We start from the raw sequence: 17,526 nt of genomic DNA, 5'->3' as shown, positions 1-17,526 counted from the left end.
AGTGCTAAATATAATGGAAGCACTCAGTCAAGCTGCTGCATACCAAAACATACCAAAAAGTGGGAAATAGTATCAAATAGAGAAAGGCTTTTGCATTTTCTATTTCACTTATTCTTGTTGTAAACAACCAGTACTAAAACACCTCAGACTGGGTAAAAATTATAACTTAAAGCAGAATGTCAATGATAACACCATAAATCAGAGCAAATTACTTTTGAAAAAACAGTTTCTGGGTTATAGCTCCCATATAAATACTTTCTTTTAGCCAACTGTACAAATTACAGATGTTGAACGTAACTTGATACACACCTTATATCCACAGATAAAGAAAAAAAAAGGTTAAAAGGTTGCTGTTCTGCATTTTAAATTTGTTCCTTGGCAGACAAAGAAAGATGTCTATTTGACGGCCAGAACGACTGAGAACACTACTGATAGCTCAGTTATTACTGGGGGATTTCTAATTTGTTCTCATCATAAAAGTGCAATGCTTGACTTTAATTTTATGGTTTCTTAATTCACCAGGAGACAGTCAGAATTTCAAAACCAATATATATTTACTTTTCTGAGAAGAAAATAAAAATGAGTCTGTTTATCTTTCCTTTTCAATATAAATGGCCTTTCTATAGACCTTCAAAGTTAAATGAATAGTGTTTTGATTATTTTAAGAACTCTCTTTTATACTGCTGACTAACTTGGCCTTTTGCCAGATAAAGTTTTGTTCCAGTGATCGATTGCTTTGTTTTTCCTAAACAAAAATTAGCATGGACCCAAAAATGAAGTTAAATCTTTTGATGTTTAAACTATTAAATACATATGAGAACAAACTGGTTTTAAACAAATGGTAAGATAGGGCTTCATAATAGTTTTCCTTCTTAAGAAATTTTCCCTGAACTCGAAGGTTCTGTAAAATCTTAAGATAAAGACCTTATCATTATATATCCATTATATATCCAAGTAACTACAATTCTAAGTTCACATGAATACACAATCCACATGTTTTCAGGTAGCTAGTTTATTACTAGCCTAATAGTATAATGCACACAAAAAATTTACTCACTCTTCATGTATGGATAAAACATTAGAAACAAATTACTTAGAGTGAGAAAGAATAAACCACAATCTTATTTTAATTTTCAGTGGGAAATACCTCTTCAATGCACTTTCTTCTTAGTTGAAAAGCAAAACATTTTTCACTACTATTAAAAAAAAAAATCAGAAGAGACATCTCCAGTTGCAAAAGGATAGTTTCTTCTATGATTATTAGAGAGAAAAAGGTGTCTCTGATAATTTACAGTAACTTTCCAGGGAAGATTAATTTTGTTACTAAACACGGTCTCGTATTTCTCCATCTTGACTTGTTCTGTCAGAGATAAACAGTGGAAAATAAAATTTCTTGAGAATTTTGCTGTTAAATAATTTTTATTCAGATGCCAAGCATTTCTGAAGCAATTTGGTTTCAAAGAAATCAAAGAAACTCTATTAAATTCCTTATTAAATTCCTAGATTGGACAAAAGGAATTGCAGAATAGCCAAGTAAAATTTATAGTACTCACAATGCCTTATTGCCTTGACAGCAGCAGACACCTGTGCCTATGCCAGCAGCAGTCAGTCTTGCAAAGTGCCTGATGACACAGGCGTACCCAGACCTCCAGGATCTCTTATCTTCCAGTTGTATCTGCAAGAGCTCTTCTACAATCACCGTGGCTTTCTGTGTTTATCACCACCCAGTTTCTCAAACAGGATAATTCTGATTAATTTCTGTGTTGCTCAGATCATCTGCAACAGCCAGTACAAAAGAGTAATGAAAAGGTAATATATGGCATAATTCTACCTACTGTTCCAGATCTGGACATGAATGCCTCTTGCAAAATACATTTAAAAGCAAATCAAAGATGGTACTGGCAAGGGAAAGGATGTGTCTGTTCTGACGCTTCTGAAAGTACATGGAATAATTAAACCCCAAATATATCACATTTTCTTCATTGCTTATTGATAGAGCAAAAATATATTGATATTCCCAATGAGTGGGAGGTTTGAAAACAAAAGAGAAGTCACTATTTTTATGGTCTGGTAACAACCTCTACCAGGCTGAGAACAAATGCAACCACCACTGCTGCAACATTCACATATTAATTTTTTTCCTTTTCCCTGAAAACTCCTTACTTTTCTATCTTAGTTTATTTTTTTAGCCATTTTTTTAGTTATCTGGTTTCATCAGATAGGATTGAGATTTTTTTCTTTTTTTACACAACTGTGAGTCTACAGATATAGAAGCAGTGATAGAAGAAATTACTCAAGCAAAACAAATCCTGACACCTCTACAACTATATCGTGTGCTGGTTTGCCGTAGGTCTCTTCCCTCAGTATTAAAAAGGTCAAATTATGAGTCTGCAACAGACAAAGAAACATTCTGAGCCTTTGTGGTGGGGCTGGTTTTTTCTCTCCCACTCTCCTTTCATCTTTAAGGAACCAGCATTGTTCCTCAAATGTAAAATAAAGAATATAATCTCAAGGCTACCTCTACTAAAATTTCGTGCAGTTAAAATATGCCTGACTAATCCTCAGCTGGAATCATAGTCTGCATTCTCCAAAAAATTCCATTAAAAAACTATTACCCAGAGGGACAAAATAAAGCTTATATTAATTCCTGTTCAATTCAGAAAGAATTACTTATTCCATTTAATATATTTTTGGAGGGGTGGTTATTCCAAAGAGTTGGCATTATTCTATGGCTTTTCTCACCATACAGTTATACAAAGATTACCTCTGTAGAAATTTACCCACATCAAAATAAAATTCTTTTTGTTGAGAGGATGACGGATCTTTCTGGATATGCTGTGTTTATGTTGCATCTTTGTACTCGTTTGTATCACAGTACTTCTTTATTCAAAATTTCAATCCTAAGTGGCTTTCTTTATCTGTCTTAATTTTTGGAGTATAATTACCTAAACAGATTTTTTTTTTTTTAATAAATACAAAATAAATTTTAGCATGGAAAATTAACTTTGCATAAAGTGAGAATTCAATATTCAATGTAGTAATATTTCAAAGGAAATTTTTAAAAAGAAAATATGACACTTTGGGTTGCAAATATTAGTTATGCAGATGTGTTAAAAATGACCAGTAGTTTCCTGGTTTCATACTTTCCACCTGATAAGGGTTACATAAATATGTAATATAAAATACTAATTTCACCTTCATCCTGAGAGCTTGTGCAGGTTATCACAAACGGCTTCCCTATTTGCAGAAGTATCATCAAATTGCTTGACTAAAGCAACTGTGTGTGTTGAATTCATCATCTTAAACAATGGTAAGAAAGAGAAGCCAACAGAAAATATTTTTCTGGGTAATACATCAGTTTCCTTCCTATTTTTCAAGCACACAAATAAACAATATGCTATTTTTTTCTACTCCTGCCTTGTAATCTAAAGGCTGGAAACTTTTCTAGAATTTGATCAGCTTTTCTTAATTTTTTCTTTCCTGAGCTATCTCCCTTTTGCCTGCTTTCATTGCTTGTTCATGTCCCCAAGTCCAAAGGTTCAGTATTAGTTCAAAAGTCCCACTCAAATCTGGTTTTCCACAGTACTGTAAATGTTATCCAGCTGTACTAAGTCCCTTGAGTGTTACAATATTTTTTCCACTTATGTTTGTAGCATCATATACAGATGAATATAGATACTGTCAAGTTGTTGATTAATACACTGGGCTTTGGAGTTGTTTCACTTGTTCTTAATTTTATCTTCATAATTGACCTTAATTAATGTAACTCATCTCCATGCATTGTATGAACTAGATAGGCACCGAATCATGGTATTATATTTCATATAAAGATTTGTATGTTCTAGTTGTCATAGGGACAATTAAAACAAATAATGAGCATCTTCATAGTTCATGTAAAATAAACATTGCATCAAAATTTTGATTGAATTTACAACTTCTAGAAAGATACACTTTCCAGATTAGGATTCTGCGTATTGGGGAATTCACTTTGCGATCTATTACCATCACTGGAAAAACTTTAATAGTACTTCTAGTTTAACCAGAGAAGTATTGGTTTTCAGTCGCTTGATTTTGCTATGGTCTTTTTCTTCAGAATAAACAGCTATCTGTACTCAAAAGTCTTTTTCCCTCATGCTCATGCTAATACACTATTACTAGATTACTTTCCAAAATAACTTTGGACAGACAAAGTAGAGCAAAAGAATTAAACTCTTAACCTGTGCCATCAGAAATTCTGATTGTCTGATCATTCTGATGGCTTTTTTCCCCCCTTCTGAATGATTTCTAATTTGTGAGCTTCCTTCCTGTATTGTAGGACTATAGTCCAGTAAATGTCTCATGGACTTGTTTATCGACCTCAGCAGAATATCCTATCCACCTAATTTGACTTAATATTTCCTTCTCTTCAGTTTCAGGTTGACCTTTGCCTTCTCAAAACAGTATTTCAACAGCAATAGCTATAACCAGGACATCTAATAAGACATTTCCTAAATCAGTATGCAAGATAACAGACAGTCTCCCTTCCTGGAATTCCATTACATATTAGCCTGTTTATGCAACAATAACTACAGCACTAAGAAAGTCTGAAAGGAGTACAAAAAATTCAGAGCTGACCTTCAAAAATGACTCAATAGTTACACTTCCTAGGCAAGCTTCCAAAATCTTTCCTTTGGCAAAACATATTTGGCTAAAATTTGTAATATTCTTAAAGTTCAAGCCTTTTCATGATACCTGCATGTAAGAAAATGGGGAGTAAGAAAAAGCAGGAAAATTCTCAAGGTCATGCTTTGAAGAGTAAAAAAAAAAAGAAAGATGTAGACCTGAGTCTTTTTCCCTTTGTTTTGCTCATAATAGAAAGGAGAATCTCTGGAATATATTCTGCTTCATATATATTGCTAGACTTTTGCCAGCTCTTCTGGGCAGTTCACTGTACTTTTCCATGTACTTTGCTTTTCCAATGAGTTTTAGAGCAGACCAGATGTCAGAGAAAGAGACTCGCAAACACCACAAGACTACAAGGACTTTCCTGTGCTTGATTTAGAGACCAGGTTTGCTTCTTATCTTCGTATGTTGGACGGAATGTACTTTAAAGACTATTTCATAGTAGTTAAATGGTCCCTTTTTTTTAATAAGGAGGTATTGTAAAGCTTAGAAAAAAATAAAGAACATAAGAAAAAAATTCCCAGTTTCAAGTTCTTTGAATAATTAAAAATTAGGAAAAATAATTCTTTCACTTCCTTCCTTTTCTCATTACAATGTTCTTTGAGACGTCCACTTTTAGATTACCTTCACCCATTCATGAAGTAGTGTGTAATGGCAGGAGATTCCCACCTAGGAAGGGTAAATCAATTATGATCAACTACTTAGAAAGTGAAATTAAAAGTTTTGAGTCTTGAGACCAGACTTTTTCTTAACTCAAAAAGAAATGAAAAATCATAGCTTGTTTAAAAAAGAAAAAAAACCACACTGATGCAAGAAAATGGGAGGGTGCGGAGGGAGGAGGTGTCCCCATTTTAGCTGGGTTTTATCACTTTTTAGCTCTGTTTTAGGGGACAACTTTATATGTATTTGCCCAAACAAAAGAGGAGCACAAGGCTAAGAGCAGTGTAGTGGCATAATTAATCTTCCCTTCTGCCTTTCTATATATTCACTAACCCACTAAACTCAGCAGGTGAAGAGGAAGTAACACTCTGTTGTCTTCTAGAGTTCACCACGGAAAAAAGAGCATTGTGCCAAAAATGAGTTTTGGGGCCACAAGGTTAATTTACTTTCTTTTCTGGATTGCTCTATGAACACAGCAGGTTTTGTTGCCTTCTCTACCAGGCTACCTGTAAACCATCACCTGACTGTAACTTATGTATAGTGTTTCCATAAAGAATTACCTAATCTCTCAGCAGTAGATACAAATCAGGCTTGTCTTTCCTAAAAGCAGTTTTCTTCTTACTCACTTGGCACTGTTGACATGTAAGACATATTTGGCGTAATTATTCCTCTTAATTATTATATTTAATTGACACGCTTATTTATCAGATAAAAGAAAAAAATCCCTCTTTACGTTACGGCATTGTTTCACATCCCTGCTCTCTATGCATGTAATGTAAATCTTCCTCATTTAATCCCTTTGAAGCAAGCCCTGAAGAAGTATTGTATCTTAGTGCTATACCTTACTAATAATTATTTTAGAAAGTGATGCTTCATTCTAGAAGAATGAGTTGAATTCCCTTTGTAATGACTGTGACGCAAGCAATAAGATCTCACTTTCAGCAAAATCAAATGTATCTCTTAGGAACGCATTCTGTGAGTGTCTATCATGATTAATGTGTTACTGTTTAATCTAGGGTTTTTTTCCCCTTTAAACAATCCACCACCCTCCCTATCTTCAAACACACAAGACCCTTAGAATGCCGAGTTCTTCAGAATATTGGGTTAATCATAATTATCTTGACTTATTGGGGGGGGGAATGTTCTTCTGCTAAACAATAAATATCTACTTTTTTTATTTCACCCTCTCATAAACATGAAATAAGGAATTAAACAAGGATGAGTATACAATCAGTCTGATGAAGGTATCATTTTTCTCAAATTAAATTAGAGCCTTTTTCTATGAGTGAAGGCTGATTTGAGACAGATAAAGCGCAGCAGAAAGAGCTCAACAAGGGAGTAAGGCATAAGTTACTCCACTTTATTTTGACCAGTGAAAGTCAGAGTAAAAAACTGTTATTTATTGTCCATTTTTCTAAGGTATATACCTGTCACTATTTTTCTATGCCTCCATCACAATGCAATAAAGGTCTTCTAGACCTCGGATCTATAGAATGGATGTCAGAGATACCCTTATAACACAGGGATAAGAACGTGTTTTACAAAGATCTGAATACAAACACTCTCCCCTCTTTGCTCACTTCAATGCAAAAATAACGTATTACAGACATTCTTTCCTTTACATCCCCATATCAGAGTTATTTTTAATCTTGAAAGCACATACCATAATTTAAAAAGCTCAAATTAGTCTCCTAAATCTATACTTCATTTTCATATTTGTAATTTTATAGATGTTATATGTGTATAAGTTTGTACACCCGTATGCACATATATGAATTTTATACTTTTTACAAATTTTTATATATATAAAAAACTGAAACTAGGGAAGTTTCTCTATGGATAATGTATGCATAGATATGCTTAATTACAAACCAGCTGAATACAAAGCAGCTCTCAAATTGTTACTTCTTTTGTGATCAATGTAAATCAGTGCTTGAACATCTATCTTCATCAAGTCATTTAAAGATATTAAGATCTGAACCTAAGAAGCTAATCTTTAAATGTAACCCTTTTTAAAGCCAGTCCAGCATATAGTGAACTTACCTCTTATTTTAGACCATCAAATTAGCTAATGTGAGGTACTGTGACACACTTCTTTAAGCAGTTTCACACTCCTTCTATTCTAGTGTTATTGTCTATGCCACCTATGAAGATTATACCTAAGACAAAAAAAAAAATTAACTAATTGTTTCTGTTGTAATGAACAACTCAGTTAAGGTACAGAAAGACTTCCTTATTTCTTTTAACAAGGTAAACAGTTAGGGGTTTTTCTCAAAATCTTTTTAGATTTTTCTATATATATGAGAGAAATACACAACCAAAGAAACAAGATAGAATCAAATAAAACATTTGTGACCACTAAATACTACAGTCTTCATTTTTAAGCAGTACTCAAACTTAGCTTTTTTTTTTTCCTTGCATCATTGAAATATTACATGTATAATCTAGAAAATAAATTTCTTCAAACAGCAATGGGATCTTCATTATATTTATACATAGACATGAGGTGGAATTTCTGTCTAAATATCAAGCATACTGTGTGCATTAGTTTCAGGATTGTCAGACTGCTGTAATTAATTGCTGTCTTGAGAGCAGGAATAAAACTATCACTCAGGACCGGTTCCAGAAGTATCAGACACACTAGCACACTAAATAGTTAAAAGCTGATAAAAATTTCTCCTCCTATGACCATACATAGTTCCTTCTACTCCTTCTATGTCCACAGCATTAGTACTTTGTGGATACATAAAAAACTTCATAAAATTAAACGATACCCGACAAATTTCTTGTAATTTGTAAGGTCTAAGTTTTAGTATTTCAACACTGAATTGATTGAAATACCATCTAAGAAAAAGTTTCTAAAGGGTAAGTGGTAGAAAAAAGCTGTGAATGTATGTTTAAGAGGTTTCTGTTCTATTAGTCTTTATTTCTCCATCTTCTGATTCCTCAGACCTTTTTTTATCTTTATTATAGAAATTAAGAGAACTTAAAACGTCCTAAATTTTTATCCTCAACCAGTTCATAAGACTTTTATCAAGGTTGCTTGAAACACCATATTTAAAGTTCCTTTTGCTCCAAGAACTGCAAAAGACAACTTTGAGAGAAGGTCATAATATTTTCAACAAAAGAGGACCTTGGAAATTCTAAGAAGAGACCAAGAAACTTTCAGAGGCTGCTATGTGTTACATTACAGCCTGACATTTGCCCTGGGTTTAAGCAGTAGATGACCCACCATTGCACAGAGTGACACAGGCCATCTTTGAGGGGTAAAAATGGATGTCAGTCACAAACAACTGGACGAGACCAGAGCCTTTCTCTGTGAGTGACTGGGATTTAACTGTGTGGAATGAAACTGGAAACTTACAGAGGCACAGCGTGGAGGGGAAATTCACAGCATCATATTGAAAAGGAGAAAGAGAACAGACCCACTTCCCAGGATGCAGAGAGAAAGGAGAGCAGTCTTCACTGCTGCTCTGCAAGTCGGTGTGGAGACTGAAGAACAACACAGAGGGAGCCACTGGAGCTGAAAAAACCAAGAAAACCACAGAAATACTTAATCTACATTGAACACAGGAAGATTGGAAAGGTTTCTTTTTAACAAGAACATTGAAAACTGCAGTGAAACTTGCAGTGAAATTTGTTTTTTGGACACTTCTGATTCAGAGAGTATTTTTTAGCAATATCACAATTACATTCTCATCACATGAACACCTTATCCAGATTAGATTTTGAAGACAACATAATATCTTTCCTTAGCAGAAATAAATGACAGGAGTTCTTGTATTGTTACATCCTCTGCACAAGCGTTGTTTGGGGTTTTTGGGTGGATTTTTTTTGGTTTTCTTTGTTTTCTTTGCAAAATTTTGTTTTAGTACTGTGTCTTTTTAAAAAGTTTGCTGTGGTTTAAGCCCAGATAGAAATTAAACACCATGCAGCCACTTGCTCAGCCTCCACCTCTCCCCCAGATTTTCACAGGCCTTATGGTTCTTAGATTTTTAAGTCCTGAAAAAAAGCAACTTAATAATTTCTGTAGGGTTCGGGTTTTTGGTTTTTTTGGTGGGAGCCATGACTACAAGAGAGCTTCCATAGTAATCATCTACTGAATTTTAAGTTTTCAAGTTTCTATGTACAAAATTATCAAAAGTGGTGTTAAGTCACTGTTGACTTTAATAGAAGTACAATTTTGTAAGTAATAACTTAACTTGCTCCTTCTGTTTTCTCATAAGCAAAGTCAGGCGTCAGCATCTTTTGCTCTACTTTCTCTCAGTGACAGTTTTTAGCTGTGTTTTCAAATGCATCTAAAGTGTCTGTTCTTTAGAAAAAAATGTTTCTAAAATTAATCTAGGAACAATGCAGTGAGGTACTTCTTTACTTAGTTAACTGTAACATTGACAACAAGGTAATGCTTTTAAACGGTATCTGTGGCAGAATATAACATTATAGGGATATACTTGTGCTCAACCAGTTTTACCAGTTTTAAGAAAAACTTTTAAAAAAACAGTGTTGCAAAGAATGCATTAGCTGAAGGATGAAGAGGATAATGATGCAGAGATCCTTGGGCATGGGTAAAGATTTAAAAAAATTGCCTATCTGGTTTCTGATAGATCTGATATCTGCAATCTATATTACTTCTTAACTAAAACCACAGTGGCTAAATCTTTGGGTTATTGAAAAACTAATTTCTGAATTTATTTTACAAAACTATAGACAAAGACTTGAAAACATGCTTCAGTAGCTGATGGGCAACAGAGAATCTTCCTTAAGGGTTGCACTATCACCATTTACAGATATGGTTTAAAAATGTTAAAACCTCCTATGTCAGTCCAAAAATACTTTCCCATGCTCCAGTTAGTTATAAAGTTGTAGTCTGATAGAAGGAACTCTGACTTTTTAATGTGGCTCCTACAATACATTAGTGTATCTTGAATTTTGGGCTCCTCAATATAACAAAGAAATTAAGCAATTAGAGTGTCCAAAGGAGGCCACGAGGATGGTGAAGGGCCTTGAGGGGAAGCCGTGTGAGGAGTGGCTGAGGTCACTTGGTCTGTCCAGCCTGGAGAAGACTGAGGGGAGATCTCATTGTGGTCTTCCACATCCTCACAAGGGGAAGTGGAGGGGCAGGCATTGATCTCTTCACTCTCCTGACCAGTGAAAGGACTCAAGGAAGTGGTCTGACATTGTGTCAGGAAAGGTTGAGGTTGGTTATCAGGTACAGGTTCTTAACCCAGAGGGTGGTCAGGCACTGGAACAGGCTCCCCAGGGAAGTGTCGCAGCACCAAGACAGAGTTCAAGAAGCATTTGGATAACACTCTCAGGCACATGGTGTGACACTTGGTGTCCTGTGCAGAGCCAGTAGCTGGACTTGATGATCCTTGTGGGTCCCTTGCAAATCAGCATATTCTGTGATTCTATGAAGGAAATCTGAGAGCTGTTCACTGATAAGGTCCGAGCATTCCATCACTCATCCCTATTTCACATTTCTTGCCTCACTCTGTGGATGCAAAAGATTTCCCCCCCTTTTAGGAACATTTAATGAAAAGCAAGTTTTTATCTAACTCTTGTCTGACTTTGGGCATTTTACGTGCCAGGTTTTCACTCTTGAGACATAGTACTCACCTTTGTTTTAAACAGAGTTCTAAGTAAATTTAAAATAACCAATAGAAGAGATAGAAACAATAATGCACACTTTGAAATTTAATATCAAGTTTGAGTTCATCTAATCAAGAAATATCCAGTGCATTTGATTAGTTAATTTGTCTTGATTGACTCAGATGTAATGGCCAAGGAACCAATTTCCATATTGTGCTGAGACATGGCATCCCTCCTCCTTCTCCCCGTTATTAGCCATGCATGTAACTAACCCAGATACTTTAAAATTAAAAAGAACTGCAATTTAATTTGCATTGATTGGAACTTCTTATTTGGTAAGCTAACAGAGGCTGGTTTTCTTTGCCTGAGCTGCTTACACTGAAAAAACCAACAAATTTTATCAGTATAACACACAGTACCATGAATAGTATAAGTTTGATAATACTTTTGCTTTCCTTAAGGTTCCTCTTTGCTGTTCAGTCATTTCATTCTCTTAATTTCACAGAGAAGATTCTGAGACTGTGCTAGAACAGCCTGGGGTTTTTTCAGGTTATGTTTTCTTTTTTTATAAATATATAAATCCCCTCATTCTACTCATTCCATGGTGCATCTTTTCAGTTTCTAGTACTTGTGGCTGTTTAGAGATTGTTGGAACCCAAAGTGCAGGGAATGTTTCTCCGCCTGTCCTGAAGGGCCCATCCTCCCAGGGAAACACTGTTTTTAACCTTCATCCATGGAGAGGGCTGCCAAGGTTTTGGGATGAATTATAATCTACAAGAGCGTGAGTTAGGTGGTAGTATAATATATAGTTTGTTATGGGGTGAAAAATTTAGAGTTTTAGGTTTGTTAGTATGGTAAGTAGATGAAGACAAGATGGAGGACTCCTGTGGTTTTTCAGGTCTCTTCCTTTTTCTTCACCTACTCCATTTCCTGCAGTGTTGGTAGCACAGAATGATTGGTTAGGAAATGCTGCAGTACAGGGCTATGTGAATAGATAGTTCATTAGGCATTGGTAGAAAGGTAAAAATAATGTACGTTCTTGGTGACAATTGGGTGATTTACCTTTAAAAGGGCCTTGAGTTTCCTGCATTGTGTCTTTTGGTACTTGCTCTGCTTCATGCTGTGTTGCCGGCATGTAAATTACTGATAAGATATAATAAACAATCTGAAGACCGAGAAGATCCAAAAGTCCCATTCGTCTCTTACTCCTGGCAAGGACTTTCTCCCCCATCTGGGGGTCGAGAACCCACACAAAGATGATGTAAATTCTCACTGGTGTTTTTAAATAAAATATTAAAACTACATTGTTTCCTTTACATCTTGACAGCCACCAATACCTAGGCTCCATTAAGCATAGGATACTATTATACTAACTACACTACAAACATATAATCTCTGCCATAAAGAAATATCTAACAAAAATTTTCTAGGGAAAAGCTGCAGGGCTAGGAGGAGTTTAGGAATGTGAGCAAAAAAAAAAATACAAAAAGATTACCTTACATGACTTTTCAGACAAACTCTGCTACAAAGAACAGAAGTTTGAGATTCAAACTGCTCTTTTTCACCAGGTAAATGGTAATCCTTCGTGATTTAATTTGTGCAGTAAGACATTAGAGACTATGATTTGTTTGCATTTGTGCAATAACTGGCTAATCAAATGTTTCTTGTCAGAGATCTCTCAAGCTGCAAGACAAAATTAAATGCCAATTTTATACTGTGAACAAAATTACTCACTAAGGGACCCAGGCCTTCTCTCCTTTCTTAATCCTAGAAAAAAAAGCTTTAGTAAAAGTAATCTATTTGATAACAGCATAAGTAAGAATGTATAGAAATAAAATTCCTAAGAACTACACAGTTGGATTTTTTCATATTTTGTGAGCAATTTTTTGTTTTCAATTCATGATGGTGTGGAAAAAAACCCCTAGATAAGTGTCCTTTGAAATAGAGACCATAATTCTTACCTTATCTTTTAATAATAATTAAAACCCCCTGTTCATTTAATTTTATAGTAGACTGGATACACTGACAGTGTAGATTGCAGATGGGTAACTGAGGAAAAAAAAAAGTTACTTTGCTAAAGTGTAAAATTCAGAGACCACTGGCTCTTATTCTCACAGAGTTGCCCACATGAACTTTCACTATGTGCTTTCAAAAACCTCATAACCCTTAGTTTATTCAGAAAATAAATCCCTTGTAAGAGGTATTACCATTAACTCCTTATTTTCTCTTGAAAATATAACTTGCATAATGTAGGATTCAGTTCAACCTGCTCAGACAACTTTTCAAATATTAACTGTACAATGGACAAGCTTTGTTTTTGAAGTACTGTGCTTCTGTAGTGATTTTACAGTGGCAGAGGGGTTTCACGTAATGTAAGAGAGCATCATAATTTGCTCTTCTAATTTTTTTCACAGAATCCCTGCCCCACTACCCAATTACTACTCTCCATAAAGGTATGACCAGTCTTCATGGTGTTTTCAAATGTGACAAAAATTTTGCAGTTCTATTATCTTTCCCTTTCCTTCCTTCTCCTCCTACCATCTTTGACTCTGTTGCTACAGGGTGGTTCAAGATTGGTCCTCTGACCCTCTTGTCCCCAAATTTCATCAGCCACTATAAGCAAATGGTCATGAAGATGCCCATCAGGGTTTTACAGGTGGAGTATGGATCAAGTGCTATGAGTAAGGAGTCTGTGGTAGGATAAGCAAATTTATTATAAATTGTATTACTACATGCAATTTAAATTCCATTATTTAATGCCAACCACATTTTAAATACATAAATAAATAACCTGGCTGTCTGGTTTGTTTCTTTTTAAATACAAAATATAAACTGGTTCCATCTCAAAAAATATCTATTTCTCAAAAATCAAGCTATATAAATACTCAGTTGTGCCCCAAATGCTCCATGTCCTCAGAAGACATCAATTTTCAGGCATTTCTCGTTTCCTAGAACAGCTGCCTCTCTTTTAAAGTTAAGCATTCAAATGGAGTGTTGGATGTTCCACCACAAGATTAATTTCTGCGCAACTCTTCAGGTAACAATGTCTGTGAAGAGACCAGGGCTCTGAGAAATCATGTATAACAACAGTAATGGGGGTAGTGTGGAACTCAATCACATTACAATTTGAAATTCTCCAAATGCCAGCTGTGGAAAAACAATTATTTCACAGGTTTTCACAGTTTTATTCACTTGTCATTGAAATCCAGTAGAACCACAGAAAACAGATGGAGAAACAATAAAGAACTCAAAAAACCATAAATATGAAATTTCACACAATTTTAAATGTTTGGCAGATTTACCAAAGGAATACTTCGATATTTTTTCAACTGTTAGAAGAACATCTAGTTCCAGATTGCAAATTAAACGCTTTAGTTGCAGAATGTGGTTTCTATGATTGCTGGTTATTCTTTAAATAGGTTTGGAAAGCCTAACCACGAATTTGATTTAGAGTCACAGGAAGCTATCTATTTACAGGGCCCTCCTTGAGATTTATCTTCCAAGAAAACCATTCTTTTTGTTCCACCTAATTAGACAAAAATTTCTAAAAGAGGTGGTAATACTCTGAGAATGTAAGTAAAAGAATACTGATATTCCTAGTCACATTAGTATTTTTCTTATTTAGTAACAGCACAGGAAGAGAAAAAAACACAAAATAAAATGTAAGCATAATTGAGATTTAACATGGTTGTTTTCTAGTCCCCTTAATCAAAACCATTTTGACACTCCTTTCCCCTGGAAGCACAAATTCCATGAAGGACAGAAATACAACAGCTTAAGTGAGACAACAGCAGCCTCAAAAATATCAATGCAATTGAAAGCTATTGTAAGAGTGCTACGTTGCAGAAGTGAGATTGTAGAAAAACACAAAGCTTACTCCATCCCTGCTAATTTGTACTAAGTAGATAATAATTTCCTTTTATAAAAGTGATTTTTCAAACAAAAGTTGTTTTGCCCAGGAAAAAATAATTACTTCTTGGATTTCTAAATTCTTTTTCTCATTTTAAAACATCCCTTTCTAGTAGTGTATTTCAGAGTACATGTTATTGTTGTCTTTTGTTTACGTGACAAACACTTCTTATCTATCATGTACTCTTTTTATGAACCCCATAAACGTCTTCCTGATGTTTAAGTGTTCAAGATTTTAAATCGGAGAGTATTCTGATTGCCAAGCTCAGAAGGTTTCAGAACACCTGTAGTCCAGAGATACACTGACATGCTTCATAACTGGGGGGTTGGGTGGGGTGGTGGTGTAGTTATTTAAGTTCTTCTTTAGAAAAGCTGTTCTTTGTATTTGGTATGTAAGACCAACATTTACATTATTTCCATCAGCCTCATTTAGATGCAAAGTTATACCACATTGCTTTCTTCATTTAATTCATTTGAGATATCCTCAGGATATGAGCCCACATGACTTACATTCTTGGCACTGATATGCAAAGAAACAATGCTTATTTGCTTATTTCTCGTTAATATATGCTATCACTACAGACAGCCCTCCCCATGTTTCATTCTAATTTTTTTTTTTTTTGGTAAATTTGATTAAGTTTTTTTTACAACTTTACCTATAGGTTTAGATACATCAGTTGCTTTCTTGCAATTGTATTCTTATGTCTGTCTGTCTTCTCAATCTAATTTAATCAGTAAGACAGTGCATTTAAGCATTCTGTTTAATATTCTGACCTTAATACTATTAATAAGCACAGGAGAAAAGCTCACATAATAGATTCCTCTATCATTTCAACACCATTTATGTGTGTGTCTGTGCAAAGGTGTATGTTAAAATATTTCCAATCTCTGCTCTTAAGTCAATTTATTGATTTTTGGACAAAATTTTCAGTATCCTTTTAATCATTAAGAACTCTTTTGAGTACAGCACTAAATTAAATTTCATCTTCTCCTGTTCTCTTGCTCCATGTTCAATGGTGACTTGGGTATTGGTTTAATAATAATGATAATAATAATAATAAAACACCCCCAAAAATAATCCACAATAAGCCAATTGTGTTTCATTCAAATTCTGAGAGAAAATATATCTAATTGAATTTTGATGTGGCTATCCCTTCTTTTTTCTCCCCCAGACATTTTAAAATTTATAAATGCTCAACACCTTAAAAATTATCTCACTTGCTCTCATATTACATGATAAATGCATATGATTTCCACATATTATACATATTACATATATACTATTGAAATGACTGTGCAGATTTCATGTTATATTGTAAAGTATTTGAACCTTGATAGTGTGCCCAAGCCAAACCATTTTTAGTTATTTTTACCAGAGCCCTCAGAGCGGGACCAGGCTAGAATTACCCTCACCAGCTTCACCTGGCCTTCCGCCTTCAGCTGCAGCACATCAGCCCCTGGAGAGTTTTTAAGCTCCAGTCTGAAGGTTCGAGGAGAGAGGGGGGACAGGTTTAGATCTGTTTTTTGTCCTTTGCTGGCTTGTTGTTTGGATTTCCTGGACTAACTCGGCTGCTGATCACTGGGTGGGTTTTGTTGTAGTCATCATCTCGATGCTGCTTGTGTGGATCAGGAGCCCCACCTGTTAGAGCCCTCAGGAATTCACCAAGGACTGAAAGGTAAACTGCGCTAAATTGGGAAAGAAGAAGCTGCAAAACTAAAACTGTTCCATGTAGATTTATTCCCGTGAAAGGGCAGGGACGAAGAGACATATTGGTAGGAGGGTCCAGGGATCTTATACTGGGTACAGAATAGGTGGGGAAAGGGATCTCAGCCACTGGGATAGAGACAAGCAGGTGGGATTGACAGGAAGGGAACCACTAGGAACAACACATAGGATGGACTCAGGGAAGGATCCAATGGGGCATCGAGGAACAAAGAACTTTCTAGAACTAATAAAGAAGAGAAATGACTATACATAACTTCATACATGAAACAGGAAGGACAAAATATTAACCAATCAGGGGAAAACATGCACAAGGCAGAACAAGGGACTCATGGGTTCTCACCATGACTGCAAAGTTACATGCTAAACTTGGGTTGCTGACCACCACAGCTGGTTGTCTGAGTTCTCCTCAGGAGACAGAGTGGCTGGAGCCACTTGTACTGCCATAGTACATGTACTGTATTATGTAGAAGTTGTAAAATGTATGAGTAGTATGTAAAAGTAGGTAGAATGTATGAGTAAGTAAAATGCGTAAGTACTGTGTTATGTAGAAGTTGTAAAAAGTATAAGTAAGGAAGATGTGTAAGTAGTGTGTTATGTATAAGTAGGCAGAATGTATAAGTAAGCAAAGTGTATGAGTAAGGTATTATGTCAAAGTTGTGAGACATGTGAACACAGGGGTGTTTTAAACAATAAGATGCTTCTGCATAATCATATTGATTCGTTGATCAGAAGGCATGAGTTCCTGCAATGTTATATAGCAATTTTCCTGAAATCAGGGCTTTATTGGTGATAAAGATGAAGCAGAAACATTAGATTTTTTTTTTTTTTTTTTTTTTTTTAATTAGGAACTCAGGAGTCCTGCTGGTATAGGCATCAGCTTGTTGTAAATTATGAAAACTATAGTTCAATGGCTTTCAAACTTAATGTTTTCTGTTTCATTATTTCAATGCCAATTTGGTCATGGTTTTGCTGCTTACATT

At 35.1% G+C, this 17,526-nt stretch overlaps 1 long non-coding RNA gene across 1 annotated transcript; it reads right to left on the bottom strand.

Moving 5' to 3' along the window:
• Positions 1-1,506: 1,506 nt before the first annotated feature.
• On the bottom strand, positions 1,507-8,845 carry LOC116444865. The gene is made up of 3 exons (XR_004240557.1): positions 8,687-8,845; positions 7,366-7,481; positions 1,507-1,776 (listed from the first exon to the last, which is right to left on the bottom strand). It is a non-coding gene; the product is annotated as an uncharacterized LOC116444865 (long non-coding RNA).
• Between the last annotated feature and the right edge of the window lie 8,681 nt (positions 8,846-17,526).

This window comes from Corvus moneduloides, chromosome 5 (assembly GCF_009650955.1).
Source record: "Corvus moneduloides isolate bCorMon1 chromosome 5, bCorMon1.pri, whole genome shotgun sequence".
Taxonomy (NCBI): Eukaryota; Metazoa; Chordata; class Aves; order Passeriformes; family Corvidae; genus Corvus; species Corvus moneduloides.
This window is presented reverse-complemented; position numbering and strand designations above follow the sequence as displayed.